We start from the raw sequence: 21,332 nt of genomic DNA on the forward strand, positions 1-21,332 counted from the left end.
AAGGATTTCCTTAACTACTTTGGCAATATGATTGTCAAAGGAGAGATTAATATCTACCTGGGTCCCCAGATCTCTTATTACCTCTTCTGTATTAAGGGGTCTGCCACCTATTTGGTAATTCGTGGGTGTTTTGTTTTTCCCAAATGGGATGACTATGCATTTTTTGGCATTTAGCTTGAGGCCATGACTTTGACACCAGGTGTCTGTCTCAGTAAGGCCCTTTTGGAGGATGTCTGTGACAGCCGGAGAGTCAATTATGGCTCTTAGTTTGCAGTCATCGGCAAACTTTGTTAGCCATAGTCCTCCTGTGTTTGCCTGTACTTCTGAGAAGTATATACCAAACAGTAGGGGTCCCAGGACTGAGTCTTGTGGGACACCACTTGTGACTGGTTTAGAGTCGGACCTGGAGCCCGCTATTCTTACCGTGTGAGTTCGGTCTGTAAGCCAGCTGGCAACCCATCTCGTGATGTAGGGGTTTATGTTCAGGCTGGTGTGTTTTTCTGTAATACCCGAGTGGGGAATGGTGTCGAAAGCCTTGGTGAGGTCAAGGTAGGCTGTGTGAACCACCTTTCCCTCATCTATGGCCTTGGTGATTGTCTCAAAGAAGTCAACCAGATTTAGTAGGCATGATCTGCCCTTAACAAAGCCGAACTGGGTTGGGTTAAGTGTTTGTAGGTTCCCAATCTCTTTGCTAATGAGTTCCATGATGATGTGCTCCATAGCTTTGCAGACCAGGCTAGTCAGGCTTATGGGGAGATAGTTACCAGCATCAGTTGTGGCCCCTCCTTTGTGGAGTGGAATAACCATTGCTGTGTGCCATTCTATGGGCATGTAGCCTGTGGAGAGGCTGAGGTTGAACAGCGTGTTTAGGTGGGGGGGTTAGTTTGTTCTTTAGTTCATGCAAGACTCAGCCTGGGACACCATCTGGCCCCAATGACGCTGTGTTTTTGGCTTTTGAAAGGGCTGTTTTCACCTGTGCATCTGTGATTTCTGGGACACTACACTTTTCCGGTATTTTTGTGGGCCCTTTTGGGGCTGAGGGGGGTTGAAGTTTGCACTGAATCTGTCTGTCAGGATGTTGGCAATATCAGTAGGTTCAGTATATTTTGTGCTATTTTGCACTAGCTCAGTGCATATCTGTGAGTTGCCACTTAGATTCTTAACATAGCTAAAGAAGGTTTTGTGATTATCTTTTGAATCTTTGGCTATTTTTCTTTCTAAGTTAGCCTTGGATGATTTTATGAGGGACCTTAGTTTCTTACAGATACTGATCAGGGATGTCCTTCCTTCTTGGGATTTGCTTTTTTTCTGAACTAGTTTCCTCCTTTTATTGTATAGCCTGTTTATGGCAGGGGTCCACCAGACTGGTTTCCTTCTCTTAAAGGAGTGAGTCTTGGTTTTGCTAGGGATGGCATGATCCATGCATCCTTGTAGGTTCTCATAGAGTGTATTTGTAAAGGTTTCTGCATCTTGGACAGCGTTATCCTTTAGTGTGGGGGCTGTGAAACTTACCGCTTCTGTCTTAAGTAAGGTGAAGTTTGCTTTAGAAAAGTTTTTTACTGTGGTTTCCTTAGTTGGGGGTGGTGGTGAGGTGTGGACATCCAGAGTGATTAGTTTATGGTCTGATCTAACCAGTGATGGGTTGACCTCCGGTGTGGAACACCTGTCACCCATGTTGGTGATGACCAGGTCCAATATGTTTTCACCTCTGGTAGAGGAGCTTACCAGCTGATCCAGGGCGTTTGAGTTGATGAATTCCAGGAAGCGCTGGGCTGGGAGTTTGTACTTGAGTAGTTTTCCCAGTTAATCGTAGGGTAATTTAAATCGCCCAGTATCAGGGTGTTCGGTAGGACCTTCATATTTTCCAGTGTCTCCAGAAAGGTGGAGTGGTGGTCCTGGGTATGGAGGGTGATCTGTAGCAGGCCACAATTTGCATTGCAGATTTGGCCGATGTTAGTTGCACATGGATGATCTCAGAGGTATCATGCTGCGCCAATAACCTGGAAGTGTAGGTATCCTTGATGAATATGGATGCACCCCCTCCTTTTATGTTTTGGTCCATGTTCTGTGGCTGAAAAGTGTGGTATGAGTTGTAGCCCAGTAGTGCTGGGGTGCTCTCTGGAGCCTTGAACCAGGTTTCAGTTACTGCACAGATGTTGATGTTCTCCATACTGAGGAGTGCTTCAAGTGCGTGCATTTTGGGATTTAAACTCCTCGTGCTGAGTAGCATAACCCTCAGTTTTTTGTTAATTGTGCTGTTTATGGAGGTGGGTTTGACTTTTGAGCCTTGTCTAGAAAAGGCACTATGGGGCAGCAAGAGCCTTGTCCAGTATTCAAAAGCCTAGGGGTGACAGGTGCAAGCCGTCTCTTGTGAAGCAACGCAGCTTGTCGAGCATGTCATCCCAGGCTGACAGACATTGGATCCCCTTTGAATGACACCAGAAGCTTAGCCAATTGTTGAAACTGATTACTTTTTCTTTATACTGAAGTATCATTCTTGGTGAGGGCAGGATGCTACTCAGGGTCAGGGTCATACCAGCCTGGGCTACATGATCAGAGAGCCCTTTCATTTCTCTTTTCATGTAGTCTAGGGAGGTACATCTCAGGTTATTCACACCAACATGAACAATGACAGAGTCATATTTGCACTTGTTCTGGAGTGACCTGAGTGCTTGTGTTATGTGGCGGATTCTGGCTCCCGACAGGCAGCTAACAGTAACCTTCTGCTTGTCCAGCCTAGTGAGTAGGACGTCAGTGTGCCTGACTGTAGAGTCACCTATTACTAGTGTGTTAGGTATGTTATTTCACCTTAAGGGCTGTGATTGTGTGGCACACTGATTTTGTATTTTATGTGTTATCTGGTTTGTGACGGGAGGTGCAGGTTGTTTGGGTGTCTGCTTTGGAGGTCTCTGATGCTTTTACAGGTTTTTATTTAGAGCCTCCGTGTATGAATTTGTGTATTTATGTGTATTTTTTGCCAGTGCTGGTTTAGTAGGTCTATGTATGGCTGTATCTGTCTCTCAAACACTAACTTGAGAGACACTAACTCGTGTATTGCTTTTTTCTGTCATGTTACTCCTTAATTTTGTAAGTATCTTTATATACTTGATAGATTTGTTGACTTGTTTACTTCATAAAGTTATTTGTACTATGTTTTCATATACTGAAAACTAATTGGTTATTACTATTATTATAACATTTTGGCAACCATTTGATATTTTGAGACTTGCTAGTTTGTGAACTGGAATACTTTTCTCTGAGGTGCGGTGATCTCAGGACCTCAGAGTTGGTATACATATATGTACATATATAGGATGTTCAGGCTATGTGGGAGGCTTGCCCTCCCATAGGGAATGAAGGAGAACAGCAATATTTGACATTCATTGCTGTCCTGTATTTTTGACCTTTTTTTTCTTTTTATAGTTTCAGGGTTCGTACATGCAAGTCTAAAGTCTCAAAAGTATAATAGGGAGCATAATATTTCTGAGTTTTAAAAATTTGCTCTGTTCATTTTTTGCCATCTCTGACCCAGGATGTGGCTGGAAGAGTCCTCAAATCAGCCTCCCCACCTGGTTAACAAATTATAAATAAAATATAGTAAACAAAAGGCTAAATGAGAAAGTATTTAGAACTGGCATTAGTAACCCATATAAGAATGGGAAACTATAATTGTGGAATCTGTTTAGATATAATAAAGTATTAGGAAATTATGACAGAATATGACAACATTAAAAGAAAGACTAATTGCTAATTTTTAAGCCACTAACATGCTAAACACCATCTACAACATAAACATTCGGCCACCATCACTAAGCGAACACTGCCCAATCACCGTTACAATTGTTAGCCATCCTATAAAAACTACCTTTCATATTAAATGGCTTCAAAAACCAGAGTAGTAGAAATATAGACAAACTTAAAGCTTTTTTCATAACCCAAAACTAGAAACATATACTCTCTTTACATGATCCTAATACAGTAGTTGTAAGCCTAACCATCTTTCTACTCCAGTTACAAGACAAATTGTTCTCACTTATCAGTTGGCTTTATAAACCTACCAAAACTGAATAGCTATCCACTGAACTCAAATATCTTTTAACTGTAAGGGATGAAGCATGGCAAAAATTGAAGCTGACCCCTATAACTGACAACCACATTTCCTTTATATTCTTGAGTAACTTAGCCAAGTAGTCCATCAGAAGGCACAAAAGAAATCTCCAAACAATGAAATAAATTTCCCTCTTACACTCCCCCAAACACTTTTGGAAAGAGGTTAACCTACTTACAGGAAGAAAACTTCCTCATGAGACCCTGTATACAAGTACTATTCAATGTAGTGCAGAAAAACTTTTTCTAGAAGATTTCCTTAAGGAATTTAGCAATCTCCCATCAATAAACTCCACACCTCTCACAGATCATGCATTGCCCACCCCACCACCACCACCACCATTCATCCCCCTCTTCTACGTCAAATGCATACATCCCAAAGAAGTCTGTATTCTGCTTGAAATATTTCCACTGACATCCCTCCTGAGTCTGACAACAAAAACTCCTGGTTCATGTATCACTGCAGAGAACATCTATGTCTTACTCTCAGCCACATAATAATATATGTTTCACACACAACATCATGCCACAGATCACTGTAATAATTTCACTGTAATTACACTAGTTATGTACACTTGGAGCTTTCCTCTCCGGGCCTCCGCTGAAAATGGACCTGTATCCAGTCGGACTTTTCCAGTTAACAAATGTAAAATAAAAAATAAATAAATAAATAAAATAAATTTGAACAACTGCTCTAACAAACCCATCCAAAAGCAAACCAACTCAAAATATACCTCTCACGTCCATCCAATATATTCATCCTGCCAATTCTGTGCAAACATCTTGAAAAGATTGTTTACACCCAACTCTCCCTGTATATCCAGCTTTACCACTTGATTTTCTCCAAACAACATGGATTCTGGCCAGGACAAAGCTCCAAACAACATGCATTCTGGCCAGGACAAAGTACTATGGAAGCACTTTGGTCCCTAACTGATGCCATCCTGATAAACTCTGATAGTGGACTTCTTACAAGTTCATAGGTTAATAGGTGTACACTAGGCTAATGACCTCTAGGGTTTTTATAAGTTTAGCTGTGCAACCCAGTTAAGACCCTTTGTATCTTTCTTTCTTTCTTTCTTTATTTTACATTTGTTTACCGGGATGGTCCGATTGGGACAGTGCCCATTTTCAATGGAGGCCCAGGGAGAAAAGCTCTAGTCTAAGCTTACATACAAATTATCACAACAAGTAATAGAAATTATAAACAAAACTGACAAAATATGAGTGTTAACACATTTACAGAATAAAAATGTAACAACAAAAATATATACATAGTATCAAATATAACAAGACTTTAAACAATTGAATATAGACAAAAATATGGTTGAATTTATATATGTGGGGGAACATAACATTAGTTAGGAAATTAAGCAGGGAGAATCACTTAGGCAAAGCAGTGCATAGTTAGTAATACTTCCGTGGTGAGAGTTGCAGCTAGGAATGTAACTACTTATAGAGAAGTAGTGTTGTTAGCAGGGATATGTTAACAGAGTTAGTATGTATAGCCAAATTGTCTAAGTAATGCTGAGTTAATAACTAACCTGGAGTGTTACATGTGCAAAGCCAGGATTCAAATAAGTGTCTTTTGAGAGAAATTTTTAAATGATTAAGATTGCTTATGGGTCTAATACTATGTAGAAGGGTATTCCAATTTTTAGCAACAAAGTTAGAGTAAAGAGAGTTGCCTGCTATATTGGATACTTTGGTTACTTGGAGTAAATCTTTGTTAGATGATCGAAGAGTACGAATGATAGAATAGGGTTGTAGAAGATTTTTTAGGGAAGGTACATTGTCAGGATTGTGCATTATTTTCTGAGCCATTATAGTTCATAATATGAGGTAGTTCCAACCAAGACAGATTTCTGAGGCATTGACAGTGATGGGTTGAATGTGGAATGTTTTGGAAATTTGGCAATCTTATTATAACATGATTCTAATTTAATCGGTTCTGACTTTTTGAGGTTGGTAAGTATGGGGGATGCATATAAGAGTGAGGAGAGAAGGTGTGTTCTAGCTATGGCTATTCTTGGACTGTCTGTTAAGAATTTTTTGTTTCTATACATTGTTCCCATTTTCTTGTGAACCTTTTTGATTGTGTTAGAAATGTGTACGTCAAATTTTTGTCTTTTGTCGATTATGATGCCTAATAGTTCTGTTTGGGAATTTGGAAAAATACTAGTATTATTACTGGCAGTGATATAAAAGTTAGCTGGGAGGTTAGTAGGTTTAGATGGATGAAAGATCATAAGTTTAGTTTTATTAGGGTTGAGAATGAATTGTGAGTTTGCTAGCCATGTTTCAATATCAGAGAAGGCTTTTTGTGTGACTGTAAGAAGTTGAGTTATTGTGGATGCTGCACATGTGAGGGTTGAATCGTCTGCATATTTTATGACTGATGCTTGACAGGAGGCAATATTAAGATCATTTATGAATATGCTGAAGAGGAGCGGCCCTAGGATTGAACCCTGAGGGACTCCAAGTTTAACAGAAAGGAGTGGGGATAGATCTTACTTCCATTTCACAACTTGCTGGCTGCTAGATAGATAACTTTGAAACCAGTTAACAGCATCAGGGTTGATATTAAGACTTTTTCATAGTGGACAGTAACTTAGGATAGGAAACTGTATTGAATGCTTTAGACGTGTTGAAAAAGACTGAAGACACTATTTTGCCATTGTCTCTGAATTCATTTATAGTATTAGTGACACGTACAAGAGCTGTAGTAGTGCTATGATGTGGTTGGTATCTTGAGCATTTATATTAGGAGGGGGTGTGTTAGGACTTTGTTAAAGACTGTATGGAGGGGGTATGCTAGTTGCCCTACTTATAGACCTGACAAAGACATTTAACCTCATTGACCACTATCTTCCCCAAAATAAATTAATTAAAGTTGTCAAGATGCTGCACCCCATTTTAAAAATGTTCTCACTTGAAGACACTTAACAGTTAAAAAAGGATCCTCCTAATTAGAATTTGCACACATTACCAACGGTATACCACAAGGATCCATTTTGCCCCCTCCTCTTCTTTATATTCATAACAAACTTCCTTGTGACCTCCCCCATTTCCCTCATCCTCTATGCTGATGACATCATCATTTCCTGATCAGGTCACTCTCATATCAACATTCAAAGCTGGACTTAGAACTCCACTGATGGCTCATAAATCATAAACTACTTCTCAACCCCACCAAGACCAAAACTATGCATTTTGGAACTCCACAGATAATTCATCAATGACCTGACTCATTAACTATCTTAAAACTACACAACCATTCCATAGAGACAACTTCCACTTTCAAATACCTAGATCTATGGATTGATCTGCCACTAAACTTCCACTTCCACATAGACACAGTTAGAGCCAAAGTAAACTCCCTCCTCTTCTGGGCCAAAAAGATCTCCCCTTTCCTAACCCAACCAGCCAGAGCAGCAACTGGCAAAGGAGTTCTCCTTTCTCATCTTGAATATGGACTCCAATTTTTTACTTCTGCCTCAAAGAAAAATATTGTCACACTACAGACAATCTCTAACAGCATCTGATGAATCATTACAAACTGACCTCTTTGTCAGCAAAACTGAATGACTACCAATAAAACAAAGATCTAACCTACATTTATGATCCTAAGTCTACAAACTACACCAGCTCCACACATTTACTCCCCTTGCAGCTAAACTTCATTGAAAAAAACTCATCATACAATCTGAGAGACTATTCACAAGGCACACCAACTATCATTACCCCTAGAACTAAACTCCACAGCACGGCACATGCTTTCTCCTCTCAGGCACCTACTCTTTGGCAAGTTCTCCCAATCAACATTAAGGAAATCGACACATTCCAAATTCAGAACACAACTCAAAAAGTCCTTTTTTATCCAAGCCAAATGCTCCTGCTTCAGTACAGGACATATCACCTAGCCTATCTCCTTTCCAAGTATCTTCTCCTCTCTCAAGATTCACTGAAGACTGACCCACTTTAGAAACGAATATGTATATTGTACATTACACACTGCTTGATTGTACATTGCACTGTGGTCGTTCACTAAAATGTATATACACCGTTATTTGTGTGCAATTAGTCCAAACTACTCTGTTGTTGCTTACATTTCTGTCATTTTTGTTTGTGAAGAGTTTTGTATTTCCCAGTCTGAGCCTGAAATTGCTCAGTGCTGATCAGTCTACTACCTTGGTAAACAGATTTAAGTAAATAAATAAAAAGTTTAAAGCAAGTAACAAAAAAAATGTCTGAAAGTATGTGAATATTCAAAGAGGAAAATGTTAGCAAATAATTAAGAGACTTGGTTAAAGAAAGTGATGAAATAGTATAAATGTGAAATAATAGACAGAGAAGCTGTAAGAAGGAATAATTTAATAATAAGGATTAGTTAAAATTCACAAATACTGCTGTGGTGGTGCTGCGGTAGCATTGTTGCCTCACAGTAAGACGTCCTGTTCGATTCTCAGCTAAAACGTCTTCTGTGTGGAGACATGCGTGAATGGGCGTACCTTCGTTGAAGGTTGTACGTCAGGGCTGGCAACTCAGTACGTAAAAATCTGCTACCAATCATTAGTGGACTGGAGTTCCGCTGTGGTGACCCCTAACCGGGAAAAGCCGAAAGATAGTTAAAATTCACAAATGCAGGCATGCATAACACCTTGGATGGACTGATGGGAGTTACACTAGACAGATATGAAGAGATGATTGAAGTAGAGAGTTTATGCCTTGAATTAATCCAAAGAAGTGACTCTACATTCTCTAGGAAATATTAAAGTTCCCTAAGTTACATCAATAAGCAGAAAATGCATACATCTTAAGGTCAATGTTATGATCTCCAAGTAGTACTGCATATTAACAACTAAGGATGTGAATTATTTAGTGTGACGTTTAGTATACTAAAATCATTCCAGTTTAGTAGTATGTGCTCCCTCTTCATTATGCATATTTCTATTTTGTTCTGACCATGCATGCCAGCCACAGAATTACATGCTATATGTGAATATCAAAAGGAAGTTGATCGAAATCTAATAGGTAAGTGCTTACACTCAAGGTGTTTTGGCACAAGGTTTTGTAAGACGTATATGTGACCCCATTATAAATCCAAATCTGTGTTCATCTGTAGTAGTGGTGTGACAGTGTAAATAAATTTCAAATTCTTATTAGGATTTATGAATCAAGGTCTATGAGCTAAGCAAAAAAAAAAAAAAAAAAACATTCTTTATTACTGTGTCAGGCATTTAAAAATATTAGCGGTAAGAATATGGTCCAAAGTGAATATAATATAGATGCCTCAAATGCCTGTTGGCTTTCTTTTATGCTGTGGTGGATTACGTATATATGGATATATATAAACAGTATAAGCACCATCTCGAGTCTCCCTTGAAAGGAGTCTACTAACCTGTTGGAGCTAACCTGGTCAACAAAGGATAGATATATAGACACACATATACTCAAATATATGTGTATACATATATATATATATATATATATATATATATATATATATATATATATATATATATCTATATGTATATATATAAAATTTGGTTGATGAGTGAAAGGAGTGATGCTTAATATCAAAGGTATGGATAGCCAAACAGTCAAAATTTTGACGGAACATTTCAAGAAAGGTGAATGAGGTTGGAGGGGGTGAAAGCATTTGTATGTGTGTGTGTGTGTGTGTGTGTGTGTGTGTGTGTGTGTGTGTGTCTGAGTTAGGGTTAGGGTCAGGGGCAGATGAAGGGATAGATTTTGAATGTTTATGTGTTTGTGTTGATGCAGCAGTAGCACTGTTGTCTCACAGCAAGAGGTTCTCCTGTTTGATTCTCGGCTGGAGTGCCTTCTGTGTGGAGTCTGCATGTCCTCCCCGCGGTCGAGTGGCGTTCGAAAGACATGCATGAATGGGCATGCCTTCGTTGAAGGTTGGGCATTGGGCTGGCAACTCGGCACCATAAAAATCTACTGCCAATTATTAGCGGACTGGAGTTCTGCTGTGGCGACCCCTAACCGGCAAAAGTCAAAAAGACAAACAAAGACAAACAAACATGTGTTCGTGTGTTTAATTTAGGGTAGGGTAATGGTTAGCTAAGGGGATGGATGTAGTATTGTTACATTAAGAAATGTCAATCATTTACAGGATATATAGATCATCACCATCATCATCAACCTCTTTTTTTCTCATTATCTCCTTTCTCCCTTTCCACTTTACTAAAAAAAAAAAACTTTTCAGTTGCTTTTACAGTATTTGCGTTTTCTCCTCCTACTCTGTCACTCCATCTTAGTTTTTCTGCTCTCTAAAGTGTTCAATTTCATCTTCTCTGCAGCATTTATTACTGCTTGTTTTTAGCCTGTTTGAATTTTAAGTGTTATTCTAAGCCTCTTAGTTTTAGTTTAAACACATGGGCTTTAGGCCTACCCCTTAGCTCTCCCTGGCCTCTCTCCTTCAGATTCTGACAAATATGGATGGACAATTTCCTAGCGAAGCCTTCTTAGCCAGCCTGGTTGATACGGGGATCCTGAGACAGTGTAGCAACTGCCTCATGTACATGGACAGCCATCTAAGAACACAATTTGTGAGAGATGCAATTACATAAAGAAGCTACAGTCTATGCTCTCTCCCTCACAAGCCAGTATATCTGGCACTGAGAATGATAGTTGCAAACACAATCACTACACCTCAATCACCACCCACCACTACACAACAAACACCCACATATGTGGAGGTTCTAAACAAAAATGAACCCAAACAAAGGAGACCTTAGAGGCAAAAACACATGCGAACTCCACAACCCTCCACACCACATACCATGCATAGTCCACACACCAGTGTCTTGCAACCCCTAAGGCCTAACCATAAACTCAGCATATTAGTCATAGGAGACTCCCATTGTAAGACAGATAGATGTGCCTCACGCCAGGCTGGATAAGAAGAATGTCAATGTGAGTTGTTTGTCAGGTGCCAGAGTCCACCGTATCATACACGTACTCAAGTCTCTCAACAACAGGTACTGTTATGACTCTGTCATAGCCCATGTTGGTGTGAATGACTTGAGACATACCTCCCTGGAGTATATAAAGAGAGACATGATTGAGCTCACTGAATATGTGTCCTAGGCAAGTATGTCCCTAGCCTTAAGCAGCATTCTACCATCACCCAAAATGATGCCTCAATACAAACAGAAAATGATTGACTTTAACAATTGGCTTAGTTTCTGGTGTCATTCCAGGGGGATCTAGTGCCTGACAGCCTAGGAAGATATGATCGACAGACCATGATGCTTTGCTAGAGATGGACTGCATCTGTCTCACTTGGACTTCAGGCTTCTGGCAAAGGCCCTTGCCTCCCCAATAGTGCCTTTTTTAGGAAAAGTCATGAGGTCGATACTACCAACCTAAAAATCTCAACAAAATGCAAATTAAAGGTCATGCTGCTAAACGCTGGGAGTCTAAACATGAAACTGCATTCATTGCAAGCATTCTTAACCCTGGAAGATGCTGACATTTGTACAGTCACAGAAACCTGTTTCAAAGCTGTGGAGATCACCCCAGCCTTGCCCAGTTACTCATCCTATCATACATTCAGACCCCAAAATGTGGGCAGCAAAGCCAAAGGAGGTGGAGTTTCAATATATAGCAAAGACACATACACCTCACGGCTGCTCAAACAGTATGATACACAGGAGACACTCCTGGTGCAGTTAAATGTTGACAAGACTCCTATTCAAATTATAGCTAGCTACAGGCCCCCAAATTTGACTCAAGATGCCAACTCCACCTATCTGCACCTCTTTAAATCTATCAAGATTCAAACCTTTACCCTGATCCTGGGTGACTTTAATTACCTAACCAGAGATTGGAAAAAATACTCATGCCAGCACACAAATTCCCAGGGATTCCTCGATTTTATCAACACAAATGCCTTGGAACAGCTAGTTGATACCCCCACAAGAGATGATAATATCTTGGAGTTGGTATTAACCAACATGAGTAACCACTGCAGCACTCCTACAGTATCATCCTCCCTACTAAGAACCGACCATAAAGCGGTCACTTTCAAAGTCACCATCTCCCCTGACTAGGGTCAAATAAAAAAACTTCTGAAAAGTTGATTACAACCTCCTGAGGGATGGTATAAACAGCTTCACAGCCCCCTTCCCTACTGTAGGAACTGGCACCAATGTCCATATCTACACCAAAGTACTATACGAGCATTTATATAAATGCATGGAATCTGGAATACGTGACAGGACAAAATCATTCTTCGCAAGGAAGAGTAAACCTGTCTTATGGACATCTGCAATAAATAAACTATATAACAAAAGGAAAAAAATTGCTGTCCAAGACCAAGAAGGAGCAGGTGCCCAATTGGAAGCAATTTCTCCTTAGCCTGAACAAGTAAATAAGAGCACTAGTGAAATCCTCGAAAGCCAACTTTGAGTCCAAATTAAACACATCTACTAGAGACAGTCATAAAGCCTTCTTCACATATGTTTGCAATCTCAAAGGAAACACCCAGATCTGTTCAGAACTGGTGGTCAAGGACCCAACATACACAAATGCTGTAGATATAGCCAATCTACTGGCTGACAGATTCAGTGAAAACTTCTCCCATCTGTCCCCCCAATAAGTAAATCAGGACATCCCCAGTACCTGCCCCCCACTCCTTATCTCTAGGGAAAAGGTCATCACTGCACTCTCAAAGGCAAAAAATACAGCCTCCATGTGACTTGATAACATCCCAGGCTGCATCCTACATGAAATCAGACATGAACTTGCAGCACCATTAGGCACCCTATTCAACCAAAGCCTGAGTACCGACTTTGTCCCAGTCGAGTGGAGGAAAGCCACTGTCATCCCTTTACACAAAGGTGGAGCGTCCCCTGATCCAGGAAATTATAGACCCATCAGCCTAACTAGCCTGATCTGCAAGGCCATGGAATGGATTATCATGGACCTCATTAACAGGGACATTGGCAACCTCCAAACACTTGACCCCACGCAGTTTGGCTTTGTCAAGGGGAGGTCATGTCTGTTAAATCTGATCGACTTCTTCGAGACAGTCACCAAAGCCATGGATGAGGGGAAGATGGTATACACCACCTACCTTGACCTGCCTAAAGCCTTCGACACTATTCCCCACTTGTGCGTAATAGATAAACTCTCTCAACTAGACATCAATCCATATGTTACCAGATGGGTAGCAAACTGGCTCACAACCCACCTAATCAAAATAGGGGAAGCCATCTTAAGCAGTAGAGCTGTAACAAGTGGCATACCCCAGAGAGAGGTCTTGGGGGCCACTGTTATTTGGGATATACTTCTCTGAGGTGCAAGCCAAAACCAGTGAGCTATGGCTGACCAAGTTTGCAGATGACTGCAAGCTGGGTACAGTCATCAATTCCTCAAATGATGTGGACTTCCTCCAAGAGTTTCTCAGCCAAACAAATGACTGGGGCCAGAAACATGGCCTCAAGCTCAATGCCGAAAAATGCATCATCATCCCCTTTGGGGAGAGTGATATCCCCACATATTATCACATTAATAACAACATCCTAAGTACACAATCAGTAGTGAGGGATTTGGGCACCCAGGTTGATAGCAACCTGACTTTTGACCACCATGTTACTTCTATTGTATGGAAAGCTTTCTACATGGCCCACCTCATAAGTAAGTGTACCCCCTTCGGCATGTACCTCGCAAAGCACATGCAGCAGCTGGACAGACCACAGAGGTTCCTCACCAGGCGAATCCAGGGCCTCAAACACCTACCCTACACAGATAGACTAAAAGCCCTGTCCCTCTACTCAGTTTCATAGAGACTCCTCAGAGGTGACCTCTGTCTGGCATACAAAGCAATCTCAGACCCTGCCTTGACGGGACTACAGCATATCTGCAAGTCAAGCTCCACTCGAGCAACCTATACGTGTGACCTCAACCTGGTCTGTGATATCAATAGGACTTGTTGGCGGGACAGATTTGTGTCCCAGAGACTCCCCCATCTGTGGAATAGACTGCCTCTCCACATCAAGCTGAGTACCTCATTATCCCTTTTTAAGCGCAACCTGGATAACTGGATGGGAAACAGAAAATACACCCCTGGGATTCCACCTGTGTCCCTGCTGGACAGGGGCTCTGGGTGCTGCCTTGTCTAAACATGGGCTAAACTCTTGGCTAGGCTTATAAGGGCCCCAGGGCCAATAGCCTAGTAACCTCCTATGACCCTATGATCCCATGATAAGCCAAGCATTATATGCAGAGTTATTCTAGTCTGAAAAAAAAACCTTTCTTATGCTTTTTCCCACAATAGGAAAGAACAGAAGATTTAGGGAAGTAATGGCTTCTGCAGCTTTTAACACTCACTTGATTATATATAGCCACAAAATAGAAATTCCATTAAGACCTATCATCCCAAAAGACAGTATCACTTCTGTCTGAAGTGTAATCGAGGAAGGCTCATGCAGTGGAAGTCTGTATGGAAGGGTGACAAGGTCGACCCACTCAATTCTCAAATCTAGTATAAATGGGCTGAATGATTATAACCTTTGCAGTTACCTGGAAAGTTAAGAATGACATCACATTAGATGTTAATGGTGTGAGAACTTTTGAGACAGCAATATTATGAATATTATGAATCTCTTATTCCATCTCACTGCTCAGACAACATTGTTAGCATAGCTACTACACATATTTATTTTTATAATATTGTAGTATAGTTGCTGATTAATTGTTATTGATAATATATTAATAAAGCTGTATTTAAAAAAAAAAAAGAATATGACCTGTTTGTATTTCCCTTTCCCTTCAGTCTAATAAAATTTCTTCTCATTAATTTAGAATGAAAATTCTCTGAAGCGAATCTTTCTTTAAATATATTTTGACAGAGTACAAGGAGAATTTTTTTTTAGGAGCACGTTCAATGCTTTCAAGCTGATGATCAAAGATTTATGCCCTTCTTTCCTTGTTTCTGCATGACAAATGGCCCAGTTGTTTACTTATGTTAACCAAATGAGATATGTTGTGAATGGCACGAATGGTTGGATCTATATCATATGTTTGAAGTTTTATAACTTCGAACATTAGAATATCGCATTTAAATGTTCGAAGTTATAAAACTTCGAACATATGTAAAAAAAAAAAAAAAAAAAACCCAAAACTAACGGCTGTAGCTGGCAAGCCCCCCTGCACCCTCCACACCCAACGCTCTTTAAATATGCCAACTCCGAGACCGCACTATAGTGCAGTAAGGGAAATCTTCCCTTTACTGCACTATAGTGCGGTCTCAGAGTTGGTATATTTAAAGAGTGGGGGGATGGGGGGTGCAGGAGGGCTTGCCCCCCTGCCTACACTAGTCAGGTAAGTTCCATTTGTTTTTTTTTTTTTTTTTTTTTTTTTTTTATTATATGTTTGATGTTTGAAACTTCCAACATTTAAATTCGATTATTTAGCGTTCGAAGTTTTCAAACTTCGAACACATAATATAGACCCGAATGGTTCCCTCCTATGTTCAATGAGAAGTGGGTCTTAAAGTTTGGTAAATGTTGTATCAAACTTCTAAAAGAAATAATCTAAGTTTTCATAGAAGACCAAAGGGGGTGCACAAACTATAAAATCTTGTGCAAAGATGAAATGAGGGCAAATAATCACATTTTGTTTTCTTTACTTTGTGGTGCAAAAAAGTATATTTGCAAATAGCTATCTTTTGAATAAAAAGGGGAAATATAGACTTGTTTGTGCATATCAAATATAAATTACAGAATCATAGTGAAATGTATGGTCTTTATATTAATGCCAGTATTAAATAATATTCGATCTTTAAATTTTTTTTCACATTTTCCAAAACAGTACAATAATCTCAAATTATTCCATCACACATTCAGTAGACAGTTCTAATAAACCTTAAATCATATTAATCAATATCATAATTTCTTTTAGATCATTTTTGTAATACAATTGTCATTTCTCCTTCTTTGGCTTTCCATCACAACCTTCACAAGCCCCCTTCCCTCTTGTCATAACACTACTATTGACCTCACCGATTCTCCCAATCAGTTACTACTACTTTGTTCTTTATATCTGCTTTTATCTCTTTAATCTATACCATTTTCCCCTTAAATCTTCATTCAGTTTATAACCAGTACTGTTTTCCTTTAATGATGTCCTACTTCCCGTGCATCTTCTTTTGTTGTTGTTCCCCATATCTTTATCCAGTTTTTGCAGGTTTATCTGTCTACTCTCCATTTCCATCTCCTACCTTACTCATCCACACTTTTCTTCCCTCCTTTGTGCATTTCACTAGATTTCCCTTACTTCCATATTCTAGCTATTTTCCTTCTAACCCCTCTCCCTGCTGTCATTCAAATTCCATTATTTCCTGTTTTAGCCATTTCCTACTTGTGGTCTGAAATCCAAGCAGCCAGAACTGCCATGAATTTGAAATCTACTTCTTGAATTCTTCTGTCCAGTCTTTGTTAGCCTTTCCCCACAGTGTTCTGACTTCCTCAAGATTATCACATATGTAACTGTGTAACTGGTTTGCATTTGCATATCCACTCCCAGCAGCATGATGTCTGAGTCCAGACTTTCTTTCTGAACCCTCTGTACCATTTATGAACTAGTCTGACATATACTTTTTCAGTCAGATCCATCCTGATTATTATTTTTATCATGTCTTAAACTCCTTCCCACAAATAATCTTTCTCCCATTCTTGAGATTCTTTTATCTATACCTTTCCCAGGGGTTCCTATCACGTAGTCGAACATTTACAGTTTAGAACAACATATGGTCAAGACCATATGTTCGAAAATGTAAATGTTCGAGTGTGTGAATGGAAATCTCCATAAGCGGAGGTTTCCATTCACCTCAATGTGGTGCAATCTCCCCCACATGGGGGGTGCAGGGGGGCTTGCCCCGCTGCATACATCAATTTTTTTATTTGTCCGTTGTGTTTTCATTTTTTATAGGTAGTCAAAATTCCGTAACTTCGGACATATGTGTTTGAACATATGTCAGTTGAAGTTACGGCACTTTGACTACGTGATATAGACCCCTTTCCCAGCACCTCCATCATTGTGTATGTTGTGCTTTCCCCCAAATATTCATATATCCCCATCCTACCTTCTGGATCTTCTCCCATTCCCTCAGTACTTTTTTCCCATTTTCTTTGGGTTTTAGCTTCATACGTCCCTTGACCTTATGTCCTTCCCTACTAACCCTACCATTATATTCTTCATAAACTCCGAAAAGAAAAGCTCTACAGCATAAGCAGTCCCCTTCCTCTAATTCATATTTGCTTGCATTGTTCAAATGAGGCCCTTCCTTCTCCTACCTGTCTTTTCAAATCCTTTGATATGCTGATGCCTTTCTCTCCTCTACCATTCATTCCCACAGTTTCTTCTCTCTTTCTCTCTCTCTCCTCTGCCTTCCCCCTGGAATCTACTGAATTAGCTTTCTCTCCACATACCTTTTACAGTTTTTATTCCAATGAAACTCTTTGCTTCTCTGTCTATCCTTTGTTTAATTATTTGGTATACCCCTGTATGCTTCCCTTTACAGCTCTCCTCCCACCTAATCCGTTCTTGTCCCTTTGATTTCTGTCTCCTTATTTTTTAGGCTAGATTTATCACTGAAATATCTCTTTTAAAATCTTGGCCACTCCATCCTCCCAAATTTCTATCCCCTCACAATCTGTCCTTTGCTAATTTTCCTGATTTCTTCTCTGGATAAATCTGTCACACACTTATTGAATCTCTTCTATCCATTTTCTTTGGGTTTGGTTTGAATGTGCTTCTCCATATAGATTTCATGTGGAAAAAACCAAGCATCTCACCTAACCTTCCACCTATGAACTTTCCAGCCCATGTGTCCAGCATAATGCTCATCTTCCTCTTCTGATCCTTCTGGTTACTCTTGATGTTTTGTTGCACTTCTTGGAAAACTTTCAGACCCAAGTATGTTCTTCTCTCTTTGTTTTTTTTTTTTTTTCATTTCCACTGATCTTCCCTCCTTTTTCTAAGTTCCTATTACTATTGATTTCTTGGAATGATGTTCCAGCCCTGCTTCTGTCCAAATGCTCTGAAAGATCTGTAAGATCTGTGAGATCCCATGTCAGCAGACAGTCATCTGCCATTGGATAGATGTTGCTTTTATTGACCTTTTCACCAGGCTCTGCCTTTCATTGCGTTAATTCTTTTCCCAAAGCATTGAATTACCATTAGCAATAAGTGGAGTGATAGTGGATATCCCTACTGAGTGCCCCTTACCTAATAGCCCCCCATTTATAAATAATTTTACCCAAGGTAGGCAGCAGCTATTCCCAGGGCCCTCCTTTCATTCCACACTACTTCCTCTGTTACCTTTTGTATATGTTCCCAGGACCCACAATCAAAAGCATTTTGCATATCTATCAGACTTATTTGAATCCCTTTCAGTCCTTCCTATAAAATGTATTAGAGCACGTGAGTGATCTGTTGACCCTCTCTGCTCTTCTCCTATTACTCCCTGGTAACACTGTTACTAATCAGGCTGTTAGAATTCTTGCAAACATTTTTACATCTTCATTACATAGTGATACTGTTTTTTGTTTTGTTTTGTTTTGTTTTTACGGTTTTGTGCATCCTCTTGGCTGCTCTTTCACTTATACAGAATCATAATGTTAGCTTTTCCTTAATTCCTGTTATTTTCCCCCTTCAGGTATCTCATTATATATTGCCACTAATGCTTGCGGTCCCCACACCTTTCCATTTTTGAGGGGTCTTATATCACCTGTTACTTCTGCTTTTCCAATCCATTTATTCAGTCTTGCCTGTTCTTCTACATTTAATATTTTACATTTCCATATGCTGAAACACCTGTTCTCCACATTCTTACTGGTATACATCTGTGTATGGTGCTGTCTCTGAAAATCTTCCTTATCCTGTCATTATTTCTATCTAGGCATTCTTCGTCTGGTCATTAATCTTCCACATTAATAACCTCATTTCTATTTTTCCTTTCATTTGCCATCCTGCACCCCATTTTCCCATTTCTGCTTTGATTGTTGTCTCTTTCAAGCTCTTTATTTTTAGTTCCATGCCTAAATGCTACTGGTCCTCACTTTTTAATTTCTTTCTAATGCATCCACATTTAGTTCCTACAGCTGTTTCTCTATTTCCCTCATCCTTTATTAATTTTTTCTTTGCACATTCCCATTTTTCTCTATCGGTCCTCCTCCCCCGGCTGTTTTTATTCCATACTGATCTCCTGTCCCCTCTTTCCTCTCCTACTGTTTATTTGTGTCCAGTACCTCTCTCACTATCTGTTGCATCCATTTTACATTTTCAAGTCTCTGCCATTGGTCAGGGTTCCACTTATCCTCTTATGGAATTCATAACGCCTTCCCGGTCTATACTTACTATGACATGGTCTGATATGCTCCTCTCTCCACACTGCACCCATATTATCTTTTCTATCGTAGAGAGGCCATGTGTTTTTTCACATTTCCTAAAAATCTAAAACCACTTTCATATGGTTTCAGTGATCGCCATGCATCCAGAACTTCCAGACTTTCCATGCCTATCTCCAACATCCTTCTACTTTTTTATGAAATTCTGTTTTTCCATATAGTCTGTCTGTTTGTGAGTTGAGAACCACGTTGAAATATCCTCTAGTAATCAGTCTTTCTTTTGCTATTTTCACTTTCTCAAGACCTTCTCACCACTTTCCAGGGACATTCTCCTCATTTGTATTTAGACCATAAAAGGCACTTAGTATAATCTCACATCCCTCTTTATACTATTTTGCTGTGCCCAATCCGCCTTCTTCATCTTCTACCACCCTGCATCTACTCTTCTCAGAATGCCAACTCATCCATTTTTCTTCCTTTTGCACAACTATACCTCATCCAATTGTATTATTCCTTCACCATCTTTTTAAGTTGCCGCTGTGTCTAATTCTTTCCTTTCAATCTTTCAAAATACTCTTTCTCTTTGTATTGGGTGATTGATTCCTTTTTCATTCCATGTTCCCAGCCCACCCACCTTCTTAGTACCTCCTTGTTCCAGGTGAGCAGCAACAAATGTTGTTACTGCTGTGTCCTCCTGTACCACCAGCATCTGCCAGTCATGCATACTGACACTTTAAGAGCAAGAAATAAGAGGTCTTCACCCTAAAGACAAAACAAAATCTCTGAAATTGTATCAGGCTGCTTGCTACAGTTAAACTACCATACACTAACTGCTTCAGTGAATCAGCCAATGCAAATCATTCCTATCAACTGTCCCTTCCTCTGCAGAACATCCCTGGTTTTTCCCGTCACTCAAAGAATTTTTGTTTTTTCTGGTGAATTACTGGGGATTGCAGTCTGTCAGTCAATAATTCCTGTCATTTCAGTTTCATACTTTGCATTGTTCAGAAAATCCATGCTGATGCAAACCCTGTTATTCTGTCAACTTTTTTATATGAATTAAAGTAATATTTAAAATGATCTCTGATTTTGGAAGTTTGTCCCCCATTACATTTTGACTTTGTTCATAATTTTTGACCAAAGAAGTTAAGAGGTGTGCCACAAATGCCAGTCTTGCACTCCACACCATTAGTACCCTGCTTGGTTGTACCCACAGAGAGCTTTCACCTTCAGCAACTCCCTGTTTGTCCAGCTACAGATCTGAGTATGTTAACAATTAACAATGTACAGCTACTACAAACATATATTTGCTTTTTTCCTTAAAAACAAGCATTACATATCTTCACATAAAATGCCCCCCCCCCATGTCAGTCTCACTTTCTTTCCTTTCATCTCAGCTTATTAATGTTCTTTTCTCTGTGTTCACAAATGTACATTTACATTTACAAATAGATTTAGGTCCTACCTGCTTTCAAGTCCAACACTTTCTTTACTGAAACCATCTTCCTGTCTGTTTTTCAGTGATTTATTTTCTGACTTCAGTTTTGGACTCCAGTCAGATTATTCAACAGACTGCATACATATTTTGTACCAAGACCTTATCATCCAGCTAGTATGTTTCTCCAACAGATCTAAAATGCATCTCTATCGTCAGCTCAGCAGGGCATATGTATCCAGGTGGGGGTAGACATACAAGAAAAGAAAGAGATAGAAAAGAGGAAGAAACAAGAAAAAGAATGAAAGAAAATTGCATATGTGCAATGCTTTTTAACAAGCAATAATTTCTAATTACTTAGTTAATTATCTTATCCACTTTTATGGTTGTTCATTTTCTTTGGTGTC

This window comes from Protopterus annectens, chromosome 12.part0 (genome assembly GCF_019279795.1).
Source record: "Protopterus annectens isolate FY-2018-M chromosome 12.part0, PAN1.0, whole genome shotgun sequence".
Classification (NCBI taxonomy): Eukaryota; Metazoa; Chordata; order Ceratodontiformes; family Protopteridae; genus Protopterus; species Protopterus annectens.